The sequence below is a fragment of the Echinops telfairi genome, unplaced genomic scaffold (assembly GCF_000313985.2).
Source record: "Echinops telfairi isolate 266 unplaced genomic scaffold, ASM31398v2 ScPeMD7_11;HRSCAF=52, whole genome shotgun sequence".
NCBI classification, from domain to species: Eukaryota; Metazoa; Chordata; class Mammalia; order Afrosoricida; family Tenrecidae; genus Echinops; species Echinops telfairi.
In genome coordinates this window covers 37,441,737-37,457,737 of record NW_022103908.1, presented here as the reverse complement: position 1 = coordinate 37,457,737, position 16,001 = coordinate 37,441,737, and the positions used below count along the sequence as shown (strand labels likewise).

Genomic DNA, 16,001 nt, shown 5'->3' with positions numbered 1-16,001 from the left:
CGCGTGAGGGGCGCGGGCCGGCCGGGCGGTGTGGTGACGACGCCTCTCCAGGCCTGCAATCTAACCCAGACTTCCTGCAGCGAATGGGAACTTCCGCACGAACTTTCTGGAAGCTGCTCGTTCGCTGCGGCTCCGGACCCTGGATCGAATCAGCGGGGCCCCAGACCTGCGAAGCTCTTCACGCGGGCCCGTGGGTCCCGCCCAGGCTTCTGTCTGGGCAAGGGCCTCTGGGGGAACACGTTAGTGCTGTTTGGTGGTTGGTGGTGATTTGAGATTTTGAGGGGAGCAAGTTGATGGATTCGCCTTGTTTGTTTTATTGCTGTTTTTGCCGTTCTTGTTGACAAGATCAACGCCCTTCCCTTGCAGTGGCAACCACGGCCTGTTTTCCCTTTGTAACCAGAAGACCCCAACCCTTAGATTTGGGATAAAGGTGCGATTTCGTTACGCAAAGCGTACAAGGTATACATATTTCTTTCAAAGTGTTGAGCCTAGAGGGTAGGCAGGTGCTGTGGTAAAGGGGGAAATGCCCATTTTTCAAAAGAAGAGTGCCTCTCCCGCCCCCACCCTACCCCACCCACCCCACTCCAGTCGTTCCCACCCCACAGTGTCACTTATTTAAGACAGTAAATTCAAAGCCCTACCCCCGGGTACGCATTGAACCAGAATCTCGGGGAGTCCTGCATGGGCATGCCTTACTTTGTTTTGTTTAGTACTAAGCTCCATAGATGATTAATTAGGTTCAAATCAAATCACTACTGAATTCCCAAGCCACCCAAACACAAGGACAGGTCACATTTCATCCTGTCCTGTGTTATTCCTCTACCTGGAATTCCCTTCTCTTCCTCGACCCCTTTACCTGTTACTTGTGAGTGAAGATCTTGACACAACCTTGTCTGAGAGGTTTCCCGCCCCAAGCATAAATATAGGCTGTGGCTTTATCATTTCATTCCTCCAGAAGAAACCTTTTCAGTCAATTGAAAAGGGCAATTGCATGTGAAATTGTACACTAAATACGGATGGATTTTATTGTTTGTAAATTATATGAAGGTATTTTTTTTTAAAGGGATTGGATTACGGTAATCCAGAGAACTATGAAAAAACTCTAATTATCCTAAATATTTTATATTATAACCTAAGATAAATAATTGCTCACTCATTTGCCAAACAACTGAGAAAGAAAGGCCAAGGCCTTTTCAAGGGTCTGTTGATAAGAGTTCTGCATTTTGTCTCTAAACCATTTAAGATTTCCCCAGAGTTGAGTTATTTAAAAGGAAAATAGCGTAAGGGCACTTTTGAATTGGAATGCAGATTTCTTCTCTTTAATCTCTGTTTTTTCAAAATCATTTTATTGGGGGCTCTTATTGCTCTTACAACAATCCATACTTCAGTGGTATCAATCACATGTGTGTGCATATGTTGCCATCATAATTTTCAAAGCATTTTCTTTCTACTTGAGCCTTTGGTATCAGCTCCTCGTTTTCTCCCTTCCCCCCTCCCATGAACCTTGATAAATTATAAATTATTATTATTTTCATATCTTATATCGACCGGTGTTTCTCTTCATCCCTGTTTCTGTTGTTTGTCCCCCTGGGAAGAAGGGGTTCTTTAATCTAAAGAGGGGGGCCATCAAAAATTTTTTGGAAAAAATGGAATGGGATAATGGAATTTTCCATAAATTTTGAAGCTCCCTATACTACACATATAAACAACTCCCTTTTATTAAGTCTCTAGGTCTTTGCAAATATGAATTACCAGTCTTAAAGAAATAAACTTTCTTCAAGCTATTTCACTGGTTTGCATATAATGTAAAATACTATGAAAGCAAGTGAGTACAACTGGCATAAGCAAGTTTGAGAACAGCACAAGTAATTCACTATAAGGATGTAGAATTCAAGTGGTGGGAGCAGGAGTAAGCTGACTCACTGCTGGGGCACAGGGAAACCAGCTCAATGGGAGCATTCAGCATGATAGGGGTCATTCTCCACTTAACATTTAGAAAGAGACTAATTCAGATTAATTGAGAGAGTAAGTGAAAGTTGGCTAAAGAGCTTCTATTGTACTTCTTCATTTCAATTATTTGATGGTCTGTTTCTCCTATTTTAAGGGCACAAACTGCTTGGCAGATAAGAGGGAACTATTGGGGGAAATCCCAGGTTATCCTTTCTAAAAATTTTTATTGTGATTTTGAGAAAATTTGCATAGTAAATTGGATGCTCACTTAACAATTTCTATACGTATTACAGCCAGTACCTGGATTATGAACAAGTACTGTTTCTGTCTTTTAAGACTGTATTAGTCTGGGTGCTTTATAGAAACAAATCCACAGAAACTCAGGTATAAGAGAGAGCTTTATATAAAGGTTAAGTGCACATCAAGAATACATCCCAACCCAGTGCTCCCCAACCCCACAGGTCCAACATTAACCCATTAACCTATATGTCTGACACCAATCCACAAAGTCCTCCTCCGTCTCGCAAAACGCGCATACATGCCAACTGCAGGAGGAAAGCCAAGTCAGTGAATGTATAAACATCTCAACACTGGCACTGGTCTCCACACGGCTGCTCCAGCACCCAGGGCTGCATCAGGTAGGTCCATGTGGCTTCTCCACAGGGATGTCTTGCAGGAAGTGAGCCTTGCCAGCTAAAGCAGGGATCCGCTAAGGCAGCTGCACCCTGGTCAGACCATCAGAAAGCAAGAGACCCGAGAACTAGAAGGGCGATGCTCACCCAGCCATTTCTCTCCAACTTTCAATTAACCCCATATGAGTTTATCGGCCAGGTTGGCACAATAAACTATCTCAAAGACAAAAAAGAGCTGGACCAATTAGGTATAGTTCATATCTGTTTTGTCTTAGTATATGGGATATAATGTACCTTTTTGCATTAAAAAAATTTAAAGAAATACTTCCAAATACACTAAAACATTGTTAACCTAAGAATACAAGAATACTTTTGTATTTTGTTTTTAATTTTCATTGTGGTTTTTGTTAAAGTTTACAGAAGAAATCAGTTTTCCATTCAGCAATTCATATATGCCATTGATTGCAGTCCCCACAATGTAGTAGAACCCTTCCTGCTTCCTCCCTGTGACTCCAATTTCTATTTGGCCCATTTTCCTATACCTTCCTGCCTTCTGTGCTTTATCCCTGAGCAAATGCTGCCCTTTTGGTCTCTGGTTGATGGTTCTAAGAAGTATATTCACTAGTGTTACTGGTCCCCTTGCAGACCTGTCTTGTTTGACTGCAAGTTGAAACCGAGAAGAGTTCAGTCCCACGCCTAAAGAGTGTTCGAAGCACATAGTCCCAGTGTTCTGCCAGTCTGTCCTGGTCATTTTTATAATTAAGAGTTTTGTTCTACATTGTCCCCCACCCTACCCAGGATCTCATATTGTGGTCCCTCTCAGATGGGTCAGTAGTGGTTGCTAGGTACCATCTATTCCTTCTGGTCTCAGAGTGGTGGAGGGTGAGATTCAATCAGTCCATTCATCCTTTGGAAAGTAGTTCCCATGTATCTGATTTCCTTCACTCTTCTTTGCTTCGGATGGGGAGAGACCAATAGTTGCACCTTAGATGGCCAAGCTTTTAAGACCTTTGTCACTACTCATCAAAATAAGAATAAAACATTTTGTGGACTCTGTTGTGCCGATTGACCTTGATATGTTCCAGAGGCCTAGTGACCCATTTCCTCACGTTTAGTTATGACAAAGAGGTTTCATAACTTTGTTCCCTGTATGTGCTACCATATTCAAAGATATATATGTAGCATATGTAAAAGCATAAGTAGGACTATTCTGTCAAACCTGTATTTATATGTGTAGTTTCATTGGCTTTCCCATACTTGTTCAGTTTGCCATCTTGTGGCTTTTTAAATCTTTGCTACTATTTTTTCTGTTTTTCCCTCTCACTGATCTCTTTTATTATCTTTATTATTTTACTTTTTCACTTAATTTGGGGTGAATTTAGTCTTTTTTTTTTAAGTCCCGCCCACCCCCCTATTCTTATTTTTGCAGTTTATCACAGTGGGAGTTTGAGGAACCCAAGGAGGCTAGTGAGTTAAGCATTGGGCTGCTAACTGAAAGGCCGGCAGTTCGAACCCACTAGCCAGTCTGTGGAAGAAAGTTGAGGCAGTCTGTACCCTGTAAAGGGGAAATTCTTAAACTTTTTAAACCAGAACTGCAGTATTAAATGTAACTCGGTTTTTGCTGAATTGGGCCATTCTATTTATACAAAGGCCTATTTGGAACTAAATATTTGTCCTCCTGACAAGCTACCGTTACCTAGCTAGGTAAATCTGTAGGAGCCATAAATCTGAGATGGTAATTTCCCTATCTGGTTAAGTTCTGGTGTGATGGAAATAGATGCTAAGGAAAGGAATCATCTTGGCACAGCCATCTTTTGTATCAAGTAGGTCAAAGGAATATTTCTTCATAGCAAAGATGCAATTAGAGAGTTCCTTGAAAGGATCTTGAAGCTGAGCTTAGCAGAACATTCCCAGACCTTTAAAAATTTTTGATAAGTAAACTATTTTGGGGAAATGATACCTTAATGTCAAGATGAAGCTTCATACACATCTGAGAAATATGGCTGAAGCTCTGTAAATTTCCACCAGTGATGTTTTATGATCCTACATGAAAGTTATAAATCTATGATTGAGAACCCTATAATTTCCAGAGTCCATCACTAAATTCTTTATATTCAGTCTTCTAATTGAAATGTGTTCCCAACTCTAACTCATCCTTTATACCTTAACCAAAATTAACTGAACAACTGTATTATGATTTCATTGTTTCACGAACTATGTATATCTGTTTTTGAAAATTTTGGTTTAAGTTATCAGTTTTCACTTGGTGTCTTTCTACTTCCAGACATAATTTTTTTTTTCCGTTTTCTGGAAATACTATCTTTTAAGAAATTATATTCTTATTGGGATATACTTCACATATCATGCAATTTGATCCTTCAATTGTAGTAAAAAAATATTTGTGCAATCATTTTCTTATACTCACTGTGGTTAGCTCCCCATTTCCCCTCACCCTCCTTTCCAGGCCTCTTTGTGATTATCAATCTAGTTACTGTCTTTATAGATCTCCAGATCCTGGGCTTTCTAGAAAATCATATGAAATACAAACAGGGAGCACACAACAAAGAAACAAAAACCCTCAACAACATAGACAAGACAAAACAGAAAACCTATTCAACAAGAAAACAAACTATTAAACACTGAAACAACTTTAAATGGCTCAAAAGGGCAGTCAAATGCTAAAGCATTACATTTAACCTCACTACATCTGCCATAATTGACTTTACAGTGCTCTCTGTCTGATATCAAGGCTATTTACATGCCTCCACTATGGTCAGAGAGGATTTACTGGAGGCTTAATCCATTGGGGTTCCTGAAAATGGATTTGGGGCTTCCACTGTTACCCTGGTCTTCTGCAAAATGAGTGTTTACAATTTAAGATTTAATGCCATTCCTGTTTTTAGATCTGATTTTGTTGTATACAAACCTTGGATCACACAGACTGGTGTGCTGCTTCCATGTAGACTTAGTTGATAACCTTACTTAGATGTCTGCTTGTTTTGAGACAAACTGGATAAATTATCATAAATTGGGCTTTTACGACTGAGTGGATTCTTCTCTACAGCATCCCTTGAAGATTGAGTCTCAGAAACCCTTGGAGCACTTCTCCTCGTGTCTACATGCCCCCTATTAGTCAGACTTAACTCAATCACAGTGGGTTTGATTTTGTGATGAAAGCTTAAATAATTTATTTTAAACCCTTTCTAATATAGGCATTTCATATAGCTCTAATTGCTCACTAAACATTACTTTAGATATGCTCCATATTTTTTTCTGTTGTTGCTGTCATTAATTTAAAATCTTTTCTAACTTTTTATGGTCTCTTCTTTGACTCATAGGTTCTTTAGAATTGTAATATTCACTTCCAAATATGTAGGTATTTTCTAGCTAGTTTTTAATGTCTACTTAAGTTGTGCTGTGATTAGAGAATTTCAAATTCTTTGAAATCGCTTCCTAGTTGTGTCTACCTTGGTGAATGTTCTTTGAGTATTAAAAATAAAGTATAATCATTCATCATTATGTGTTCTATACATTTTCATTAGATTACATTGGTATATAAGTTCTTCAAGCCTGTAGACCTAATGTTTCTCTCTTCTGTTGCTTTTTGCTTTTGTATTTTGAAGCTCTGTGATTAGTTATACACACATTTAAGGATGTTATTCCTTCTTGATGAAGTGACTGACCTTCACTGTTTTAGTTGTCTGTATCTTTATCTGATACCTTTATCGGTTATTGAGATAATTATAACCAGCTTTTTGACATTTTTTTTTAGCTTGTCAGGATTTTGTGTTGTTTTAAATTTATTGTGGCTTGGTTGGAAGTTTACAGAACAAATACGTTTTCCATTGAACAATGTATCTATTTTAGTTTCATGATATCAATTGCTACTACCTCAATGTAGATTGTATTCTGTCCTCTTCTTCTCCCTGTCCCCAGTTACCATCCATCCTTCTTTCCTGTCCCCTTCTGCCTTCTGAGCTTTATTTGGGGGAAAATACTGCTCCTTAGGTTCCTTATGGTTGATTATTTTGAGGATTATTATCTTTGGGTATTATTGTTCACTTTCTATGTCTGTTGTTTGGCTGGAAGTTGAACTCCAAGGCTGTGTTCAGTTCCAGTTTTTGTTTTTCCTAGAAATTTGTCCAGTTCTAGAAGATTTTCAAATTTGTTGTAGTACAGTTTGTCACGGCATTCCATTGTTATCCTATTTTTTTAAATGTTGATTTTGTTATGACATTGCCTATTTCATTTCCATTTGTATTATTTGTGTCTTTTTCTTTTTTCCTAAAACTGTTAAATTTGCCAGTGGTTATCAATTTATTAAAAAATAAATTTCAAAGAACCAACTGCTAGTCTTTTAATTCTCTTGTTTCTCTGTTATATGCTTCATTTATTTCCACTGTAAATCTTCATTATTACTTCCTTTCTTCTGGTGATTGCAGGCATTTTGTACTGCTGTTTTTCTAATTCTTAAAGATTTTGACTAACGGTATTGACTTTGGATTTTCTCTTTTGAGGTGTGTGTTTGTGGCCATCAGTTGCCCCCCAAAGTTTGAATAAGTTATGTTTCCATTTTTGTTTGATTCAATATATTTTTTAACTTCATTTTTAAGAATCATGTTATTCAATTTCTCTGCATTTTATTTTTCCCCCCTTTGATCTTCCTGTTACTGGTTTTAATTTTTATAGCCTTTTATCTGAGAAGATGCTTTGTTGTATTTTGATGTTTTTAAATTTACTGAAGCTCACTAAATAGCCTAAAATATCTATTCAGGAAAAGGTTCCATGTGTACTGGAAATCGATGTATATTGTTGTGTTTCATATTCTGTGAGGTCAAGTTGATTGTGTTCATCTCTATGTTTTGGGGGATTTTTTTTTTAGTTTCAATTTAGTTGTATTCTTCAGTGAAAGTGATATATTGAATTCTTTTACTATTATATGGAGCTGTCAGGTTTTGTTTTCAATTCTGTTAAAATTTGATTTGTGATTTTGGGAGCGCTTTCTTTGAGTGCATAGACACATATTTTGACTATGTTCTTTTGTTAAATTAACCCTTTAATGATTATATAAAGTCCTTCATTACCACTTATGCTTGTTTATCAGAATTAATCTTACTCCTCTTGCTCTTTATTTGATTGCATTTGCTTCAGGAGATGCACTTTACTATCCTTTGGATGTCCATCTTATTTGACAGCATATTGATGGGACTTGTTTTCTGATCTATTCTACTCTTCACTGTCTCTTGACTAGTACATTTACTTCATTTATATTCAGTGCAATTATCAATATTTATGAACTTAATGCTGTCATTTGGCTGTGTTAGGGAAGTATTATTGGTTTCGTTCTGTGTATGCTCTTATGCTTAATTTATTTTAATTTTGACTTTTCTTAGCATTCCCTTTATAGCTATTATTTTAGTTCTTCATAAGATATCTTTATGATTTTACTCATTTTATTTTGGTGTTAAGTTGTTGAGCCAAGATGTTCTACATCACTGGCCATATCTTCTCCCCATGAACACAAAGGGATATTTAAAAAATAATGTGAGTAATGACTTTTAAGCCATTTACACCAAGGTTTTTCCAGAAAAGGACATGGAACATATTCAAGGAGCCTGATTAAAAGTTCTGAACTTAAAAATCATGCTTACATGTTTAAAGAACAGGAAAAACTCTTGCATGTTAAGAACCTGAATGAGGTAAGGGGTTATAATTGCATTTCACTAAGGGCCAATAATCTCCATCCCAGAGGTATGCACTTTTTAAAGCAGTTGCCTGTCACCACTTGAAAGCTACAGACCAAATGGGGACTTCTTGTCTCTCTCTGTGTGTCTCCTCTCTTTTTCTCTCTGGCTGCTATCATGCCAATGCTGACTCATAGTGATACCCTGTGGGTTTCCAAGACTTACAGGAGTAGAAGGCCCAGTTTTTCTCCCATGGAGCTGCTCGTGGTTTTAAACTGTCAACCATGCGGATCAAAGCCCAAAGCTTAACCACACCACCAGGGCTCCTAAAAGAGTTCATAGAAAAATAAAACTAAATGATAAAAGAATGTTTCCATGAACTTTTTGAAGCTTCTTTGTATATCTACATGTATCTATATCGACATATAAAAACAAGAGATAATTTGATTGTCTAGTACTGTCTATACATGCAGAGAAAGCCTCCCTCTGGTGGAGAGCCAGAAACCACACGGGTAATGCAGGAATCTTGCTTACATTGTTTTGAATAGGAGTTAAAGAACAGGACAGATCCTCTGGTTTCTCTTCTCTGTGTCCTGAAACTTTAATCTCATTGCCTAATAAGAAAAGGGAGTAACCCCTAGTTTCAGCAGCTTCTAAGACACTGGCATAGAATAGTTATATAATACATTTTAATGACTCAGATAACTACTTTTCATTGACTAATGAGGATACAACTTCTTTCCAAAGTATATAGTTAAAATAAGACTAGAAGGTTTTGTTTTCTTCTTATATTCAGTATGTCTAATGTATTCTTACCCATGTTTACAGTGTGAATTATTTTCCCATTAAGCCTCCATATTTTATTTTTTGGAGTGAAACCACTCAAATTTGATTCCTTCATACTTAATGACAAATAGCTACTAAAATTTAAAATGCTCATGATTCCAGAACACCATTTTATCTCATCTTGTCTTTCCCCAGGTTAATTTTCTAGCCTACCCAGTCCCAATACCAATTTTGGATATCAATCTCCCCCTCCCACATTACAGAAAAAAAATTCACACTTAAGTGAAAATTGCCACATAATTTTTTCCTTCCCTCTCTTCTAGTAAAATGCCTACCCCGAAAGAGAAAAATTATAATTATAAACTTAAGTTATCCTGCTGCCTAGCATGTATATAATTGCCCCCTTTCAATTCTCAGAGCCCAGAGCTCTCAAAGCCCCAGCAGAGTTTGACAGTCTGCTTCCAGAGAGGTTATCAGATGAGTTTCTAAAAGTTGTAACCACAGCCTTTTAAAAATCTTACCCTAAGTGCTGACATAATGCATAAACATGCTTGTCATAGTACCTTAATACATATTAAAAACCCCAAACCAAACCCACTGATATCAGTTGTTTCTAACTCCTAATGACTTTTCACAGGGTTTCTAAGGCTGTAAATCTTTAATGGAGCAAACAGTTTGATCTTTTTTCCACAGGGCAGCTGGTGAGTGTGAATGAGCAACATTGCAGTTAGCATTCCAAAATTTACCTCATAGTACCTACCACCAGGGCTCCCCTCCCCAAACTCTGCCATCAGGTTAATTCCAGCTCATATCAATCACATAGGACAGGCAGAACTGTCTCTGTGGTTCTCCAAACTCTAACTCTTTACAGGAGAAGAAAGCCTAATCTGTCTTCCACAGGGTACCTCTAGTACATAGCAAATGCCTACTAAAGGTTAATTTGAACCTTGTTTACTTTCAGATTCCATCGCTCTTACTTGACAGCGTGGTCTTATGCAAATTTCCTAATCTTCCTAAGTCTCAGTTTTCTCATCTACAAATTATAGATAAAAATAATAGTCTACTTTATAGCATTGCTCTAAGAAATAAAAATTTCAAAAAGATAACCTAGTATAATTATTTGGAATAGTGCTGTTACATAGTAAGTGCTCAATAAATGTTGATATTATTAATATAGCAGAATGGCCGTTTATTGTACCATTTATATTGTATTGTTTTCTGTGAAGCTACTATTTTAATTGGAAGTTATTTTTTGTAAATGATTGTTTTTTATATAATATGTAACATTATATAGTGTTTGCGTATTTGATATCAATAATTTTAGGTATTGCAATATCTTTTCAATCAGTCATTTCATTTCTCTTTATTTTCTGCAGAATATCTTGCATTTATTGTCCTTGTTAAGTGCCATCAAGTAGGATCCAACCCATAGCGACTTTGTGCACAACAGAAGGAAACACTGCACGGTCCTGCTCCCACCTCAGAATTGTTCTTATGTCTGGGCTCCTTATTGCAGCCACCGTGTCAATGAGAGCCTTCCTCTTTGTCACTGCTCCTCCGCTTTACCAAGCTTGATACCCTTCTCTAGGGACTGAACTCTCTTTGCCTCTAAGGAGCACTCTGGCCTTACTTTTACCCAGTCAGATTTGTTTGTCCCTTTGGCAGCCCATGGTACTTTCAGTATTCTTCTCCAGCACCACAATTAAAATGCATCAGTTCTTCTTTGCTTTTCCTTACTAGTGTCCATCTTTCACATGCATATGATGCAATGGAAGATACCATGGCTTGGGTCAGGCTCCTTAGGCCTCTAAAGAGGTCTTGTGCAGCAGATTGATGCCATGCAACATATCTTTTGCTCTCTTGACTACTACTTCCATGAGCATTAATTGTGGATCCAAGCAAGACAAAATCTTGACACCATCAACCTGTTCTCCATTTATCTTTGGTCCAGTGAGGATTTTGGATCTTCTTTACCTTGATTTGTAATCCACACCGAAGGTTGCAATCCTTGATCTTCATCAGGAAGTACTTCAAATCCTCCTCACTTTCAGCAAGCAAGATTGTATCATCTGTATAACACAGGTTTTAATAACCCTTCCTCCAATACTGATGCCACATCCTTCACGTAAACCAAAACTTTTCTGATTATTTGCTCAGCATACAGATTGAATAGGCATGTTGAGAGGATACAACCTTGATGCACACCTTTCCTGATTTTAAATCAGGCAGCATTCCCATATTCTGTTCCCACAGCTGCCTCTTGATCCATGTCCAAGTTCTACATGAGCACAATGAAGAGTTCTTTTCAAGGTTATCCACAGTTTATTTTTGTGATCTTCAACAAAACTGTACTTGCATGTGATATTAATGATGTTGTTATATAATTTGAGCTTCCTATTGAGTCACCTTTCTTTGGATTGGGTATAAATATGGATCTCTTCCAGTCAGTTGACCAGGTAAGATGTCTTCCAAATTTCCTGGCAGGGATGAGTGAGTGTTTACAATGCTTCATTGGCTTGTTGAACTTTCAGTTGGTTTCATTCATATCCTGGAGCCTTGATTTTGGCTAATGCTTTCAGTGCAGCTTGAACTTCTTCCTTCAGTACCATTGGTTCTTGCTAATATACCACTTCCTGAAAGGGTGGAATAGAGACTAGTTAATTTTTGTACAGCAACTTTCTATATTATTTCCATCTTCTCTGGATGCTTTCTACGTCATTCACTATTTTGTCCATAGAATCTTTCAAGAATTCAACTCAAGGCTTGAATTTTTTCTCAAATTCTTTCAGTTTAAGATATGCTGAGCCTGTTTTTTTGTTGTTGTTTTCTAATTCTGAGTCTTTGCATATTTCATTAAAATATTTGGCTTTGCTTTCTTGACCTGACCTTTGATATTTTCTATTCAGATCTTTGACTTCATCCTTTTATCCATTTGCTTTAGGTATTCTAGAAATAAGAGCAAGTTTCAGAATCTTTTAAAAATTATTTTATTGGGGGCTCGTACAGCTCTTATAACAGAGTCTCTACTGACATCCACTTAGATCTTTGCTTTCTTTCCTGTCTTTTTAATGAACTTTTGCTTCTTCATTCATGGTGGTCTTGATGTCCTCTCACAGCTCATTGGGTCTTCTGTCATTAGTGTTGAATGGATCCACTCTGTTCTTCAGATGTTCTCAAAATTCAGGTGGGATAGACTCACAGTTATGTTTTTACTCTTGTGGACTTGTTTTCATTTTCTTCAGCTCATGTGAACTTACACATGAGCAATTGATGTTCTTTTCCAAAGTCAGCCCCTGGCCTGGTTTTAGCTGCTGATATCGAGCTTCTCTATTGTCTTTTCCCACATGTGTAGTCAATTTGATATCATGCATTCTATCTGGAATGCCTTTTGTGTTGTTGAAAAAGTATTTGCTATGAACAAGTTGTTAGTCTTGCAGAATTTAATTGCGGGATCTTCAGCTTCATTTCTATTGCCAAGACTAGTTTACAACTACTGCCCGTTCCTCTTTGTGTCCTACCTTTGCTTTCTAATGACCAATAATTATTAATACATCTTGATTGCATGTTTGATCATTTTCTGATAGAAGTTGTTGGTAAAATTCTTCAATTTCTTCATCGTTAGTTTTGTGCATAAATTTGAATAATACTTTTATTGATTGGGTTTTCTTGTATTTGGCTAGATATAGCCTATGACAGACAGCATTGTATTTCCTGGTTGATTTTGCAATGTCCTTTTTGATAGTGAATGCTAAATCATCCCTCTTGGTTTTGTTATTTCCAACGTAGTAAATCATGTAATTGTCTGATTCAAAACGGCCAATACCAGTCCATTTCAGCTTACTATTTCCTAGGATATTGATCTTTGACTTAATTGAATCTTTCACTTCATTTTTGACAATTCCTGTGTTCCTAGATTCGTACTTTACACCAGAGGTTCTCAAACTTTTTAAACAGGGTGCCAGTTCACTGCACCTCAGACCCATTGGAGGGCCAGACTATAGTTTTAAAAAAACTACAAACAAATTCCTATGCACACTGCACATATCTTATTTTGAAGTAAAAAACAAAATGGGGCAAAAACACCTGCCAGGCTGGATAAATGTCTTCGGCGGACTGCATATGGCCTGCAGGCCGTAGTTTGAGGACCCCTGCTTTACACATTCCAAGTTCTGATCATTGGCAGATTTTCACAGCTGTTTCTCCTTTACTTGAGTCACGGCTATCAGCAAATAAGATTCAGAAGGCTCCACTCCCACAGGTTTTAACTAACACACCACCATGGTGCACTCCACCCTGAGAAACTAGCTCTCCGCCTCAGTCACATTTAGAGTGCCCTCTGACCCCAGGGGCCCTATCTCTGGCAATTATCTGCTTCCATTTATTAAGCCTTAAGTATCTGACAATGTTTCTTAGCCATGTATAAGGTTTTTAGGGGCTCCATCCTTCAAAGTGGTAGCCAAGTCCTCCTGTGTTGTCTGTTCTTAGTCTGGAAGCCCTGCTGAAACCTGTTCACTTTGGGTAACACTCTTGGCACTTGTCATACCAGTGACATAGCTTCTAGCATCATGGCAACACACAAGCCACCATAGTATAACACACTGCCATACAAGTGGTGGATCTTGCATAAAATATGAAACATAATACAAGTGGTTTGAATGAAAGTAATTGAAACTTTTAGTTGCTAAAGTCTGTTTCATTGATTATGCATTTCTAGTCAATTATCAGTGATGGCAGTAGTTCTTTATAGTTTTATCTCTTCTCTATATTAGCAACCTGGAAAAAAACTAAAATTTCCTGATTTTGCAACAAATATTTTCATAAGAAACATGGATGGCACAAGTTGTTTGCAATTAGCTACTAACCAGAAAATTGGCTGTGTTAGCCCAAATTTTGGCATTGTTGAAAGAAAGCCTGGTGAACTGCTTCCATAAAGATTAGCCAAGAAAACCCACAGGGCATTTCTACTCTCTAATATATGCGGTCACGATGCGTCTACTACCGACCCAGTGGCAGCTGCCAACATCCTTCCATGAATAGTTGTTCTAAAGGAATTTCGCGGCAAAGTTTTTTCTAGTTCAGCTGGCTTCAGAAATCAAAATCAAGAATTATGGATTGCATTTGTAGTATATAAATCTGATTGTCCTCATTCTTTAAGTTGCTGCAAATATTTTAGGTATTGCAAAAATGAATATGACACAATATTTGCCTTCCTGGAGTATATAATTCAATAGAGGACATAGAAGTATAAAGTATTAAAAATAAGAAAAATTGAAATTTTGTTGAATACTCACTACATGAAAGGAATTTACTAAGTTCTTTATATGTATTATTTTACATAATGCTTATACTACCTCTAATAAGAAAGATTGTACTCTTATTTCTAGTTTATTAACTAGGAATCTGAGAAGAAATACTTTAGACAAAGAGGTAGTAAGTTGTATAGCCCACATTCAAAACTAGCTTTGTCAGACTAGAGCCTATACTGTTAGCCACCATGGTATAATAGAACTAGAGAAACAAATTGTACTATAAAGAAAGAAATCACATCTATCTAGAAGGACTAAGAAGGAATTCATAAAGGAGATGTCATCTAAGATGGATTTGAAGCATTAACTGTGATATTGGCATGATCAGAACTGCACTTTAGGGTCATTATTCTTTCAGCTAGGCAGAAGGAGTTGCAGTGAAGTTGGACTGTAGTCATTATTGTTGGCGTCTGTTCAGTCGATGGTAACCCAAAGCAACTCTGTGTACAACAGAATGAAATACTGTCCAGTCCTGTGCCCTCCTCACAATTTTCTTATGTGTGATCGCATTGTTGCAGCCACTGGGCCCATCCTCTTGTTGAGGATCTTCCTCTTTCTCTGCCCCTCTACTTTACCAAGCATGAGGTCCTTCTCTAGGGACTGGGCTCTCCTAACAACATATTCAAAGTGCGACAAAGTCTCACCATCCTTACCTCTAAGAAGCATTCTTTTTTTTTTTCTTAATATAGAAAATGTTATTGTATTGTAGAGGTAGATTTTGATTTCTTTTTTTAAAGATCACTTTATTGGGGGCTCTTACTTGTTACAACCCATACATCAATTTTATCAGACATATTTAGTACATACATTGCCATCATTCTTTTCTAGACATTTACTTGCTATTGAGCCCTTGGGATCAGCAACTTTTTCCCCCTCCACCCCTACCCTCATGGCCCCTTGATAGATTATAGATTGTTATTGTTTTCATATCTCACACCTACCGCTATCTCCCTACCCCTCTGATTTCTGTTGTTTTTCTCTGTGGAGGGGGAGTATGTGGTTAGGTGCCATTCACTGCAATCAGTACCCCTTTCTTCCCTGCCTCTCCCCCACCTTCCCTCTACGCTTTTGGCTTCGCTATTCCCATTCCTGTTCTTGGTTCTGGGTGTCTGAGGCTTAATCTCTTGCCTATATTTATGCACACATTCCAGTCCAGTCCAGAGTGGGAAGCAGGGGCATTATAGTTGGGAGTGAGGAAGCCTCAAGGGACCAGAGGTATATTGTGTGATCCATCGGTGCTCTCCTGCACCCTGATTGACTCATGCCCTCTCTGCAATCCCTTTGTGGGGGGATGTTGGAAGGAGCATCTTGTTGAACTTCTTATTTGCTCTTTTGTCAGTCCATGGTACTTTCAATATTCTTTGTCAGCACCATAATTCAAATGCTTCCATTCTTCTCTGGTCTTCCCAACTATTCAATGTCCAACTTTCATTTGCAAATGAGAAAATTAAAAATATCATTGTATTGGGTAAATATGCTGCACAAGACCTCTTAAAAGTGTTGAAAAGCAAAAATGTTTCTTTGAGGACTAAGGCGTACCTGACCCAAACCATAGTATTTTCTATGGCTTACCAAACTATAGTTAAATACATATTATGAGCCTTCTAGTAGGTCTCATCCCGTTTGGAGCTTACACTAGTAGA

At 37.7% G+C, this 16,001-nt stretch overlaps 1 protein-coding gene across 2 annotated transcripts in view; it reads left to right on the top strand.

Moving 5' to 3' along the window:
* The first annotated feature begins 128 nt into the window (after nucleotides 1-128).
* CCDC122 (coiled-coil domain containing 122) overlaps nucleotides 129-16,001 on the top strand; it is a 44,255-nt gene continuing 28,382 nt past the window's right edge. Inside the window, exons 1-2 of one of the 2 annotated variants that reach the window (XM_004707979.2) lie at nucleotides 129-239; nucleotides 367-459. The gene's annotated coding sequence lies outside the window, so the exon portion shown is untranslated. Of the gene's footprint in view, nucleotides 460-16,001 lie in introns of both variants that reach the window. The other variant, XM_045287201.1, reaches the window with a different exon arrangement.